Raw genomic sequence first — 2,597 nt, 5'->3', positions numbered from 1 at the left:
AAATGTCACATTTTTTGTTATTTTAAATTAAATTATTATGTCATTTTATATTATTAGAAGTTCAATTTATTAAATATTTTAATTTTAATTAATTAACTTTTCAATTATAAGTCATCAGCTATCAACTAATTTTTCAAAAATGTGAGTCAGTTTTTCAACTATCAGCTGATTTATAGTTTAATTTTTACCAAGCGGATCTTATATGTTTATTTGCACCAAAACCCATCACCCTTTATAATTCAAGGTCTGATTGATCTTCTTCCTTCGTACCCACATGCCACTGTCATCAATTCTATGACCAAGCACCATCATTTTTGGCAGTGGAATATGATTGCTAAGTAAAGATGAAGAAGAGATCACACACAATCATTTAATAAATGAGGCAGTTTTTTCTTACCTGAAAAAACAATAGTTTTTAACTTGAAGGTGTTTGTTATTGTAGATTTAGCAAGGTATGATGTAAATGATGGTGGGATGGAGAAGATGAAAAGTAAAATAGTTTCGTAAGAAATGATAGACTAGAGAAAGACATTTGTATTATTTCAAATATGTATGTTCAGAATTATAAAACAAACACTGCACTTAAATTGAAAAACCAAACAACACCGCATTAAAATGAAATAACCAAAAATCATTAAACTCAAACAACAAAATTACAAACAAAACAAAAAAAAATTATGTAGAAATCACTCATTTAAATATAATAAAGAAAAAATATATAGAAGAATACTTTTAAATTAAAAAATATTCTTAAATCATCTCTAGTAGAGAAAAAAAAACTATGAGGGTGGATTTTTATTTATAGAGGCGGCTGAGAAGGGTGGATTTTTATTTGGAAGGGTTACTAAATTAATGTTTTATTAATATTGTTGTATTAATTAAAAGGAAAATTTAAAACATAAATGTATAAGATGGACAAGTCAAATACACTATTGCGTTTTCTTCGTACGTGTAAAATTATCCAACGCTATATTAGGGCCGGCTCAAAGCCCAAACAAACCTTAATTTTTTTGAAAGGAAAAAGGAATAATTATCTTTTCAACTGCATGACAGCTGAATATACAAGCAAACAAAGAACCTCGCCAATAAGTTTACTTCCTATTATATCTAGTCACTACACCTATATATATTGGAATGTAAATAGTTAAATTTAATTACTTTTGTTCATGCTCTGTTAAACGATGTGCTATCTTTTCCTTTTCGACCAAAAAATGTTTTATCTTTTTATCTATCACCATAAAGAAACAGAAAATATGTACTATAAACAACAATAGGATATGAATATTTTTTTAATATATAGTTTATTGTCTATAGCTAAGACAAAGGTATGGGGCTGCAGAGTTGACGGGAATTGGATTCATTAATTACTTTGAACTTTCGGTTTTAAGTTCACATGCAATGTTGCTTTCTATAGTGGCAGCGCCAGATTGTGTCTCATGTTGCGGACAAATATATTATCAGCGCACTCAATCTATCCGAGATTAAATTAACAGTTCGTAACAGAGACAATTTAGAGTACTAATTAATTCAATCAAGATATGTTCTTTTTATTACTAAAAAAATTTAATATTTTGAAATTTTTCTTAAATTAAATGTCGATTTATGTTTCAATATACCACATACGTAAATGTTACGAAAACTCTAGACTTAAAATTAATTTGTTTGAGTACTGTACAGTTTATTGTTGATGCTATGTGATCGAGTTGTTGCTCCCACTTGTTGCGGTGACGTTTTTACTCCGAATTACAGCTGAATAAAGTATGTGGTCCTTCATTTGAAACTATTATTAACATATATATAGTTATCCACGTTTAAATTAATTCTCACAGTTTTATCCTTTTCTGATGTGATTTCAGAAAAAGTGGTTGTTTGATTGGTGGAAAGAGAAATAAATAATTAATTGATCAACTGTTAAACTTTTTGTGTTTGATATATAATAGATGATCAATTGTTAAATTAAAAGATAAAAAGAGGTTAATGACTGGGAGAGAGTAGTTAGATAGAATATTTACCTGTGGGCGTGTCATTTCGCGTAAAATCCCATCCAAGCTCTTAAATTGAATTGACTGTAATAGTATTTGATATATTCTTATGATGATAAGATTTAACTTGATTTTATTCTATTCTTTAGTCATAGTTTGATGAACAAGTAACTATATGACTAGCCAAGTAACTATATATTTTACTTGTAAAGAAAAAACACTATTTTTTTGCCGTTCTAATCACGAGTCACTACTGAAAAAGATTAAATTAATAAAAAAATATATAATTCATTGTTAACTTAATTTGTCAATTGTTTTTATCTTTGTTAAATTAATTATATTTTAAAATTTTATCAATGATATGTCTTAAGAAAAAATCACTTAGAACATGCAGTATTATTTTTAAAAAAAAATATGAATTAAAATTGATAACATAAAATTTAAAATAACTAAAATTCAAATTTTAAAAAAACTAAAAGTATATTAAACCTTATGTAATATACTATCAATACATGCTTCATTCCACTAATTCCAATGAGTAATACTAATAAAAAAAATCAGGCATGATATAGGACGTCTATTGGAGTTAATTTACTAATTTGTAAAAATTCATAT

Source organism: Cicer arietinum, chromosome 1 (assembly GCF_000331145.2).
Source record: "Cicer arietinum cultivar CDC Frontier isolate Library 1 chromosome 1, Cicar.CDCFrontier_v2.0, whole genome shotgun sequence".
Taxonomy (NCBI): domain Eukaryota; kingdom Viridiplantae; phylum Streptophyta; class Magnoliopsida; order Fabales; family Fabaceae; genus Cicer; species Cicer arietinum.
The sequence above is the reverse complement of the archived record's forward strand: the minus strand, read 5'-3'. Positions refer to the sequence as shown.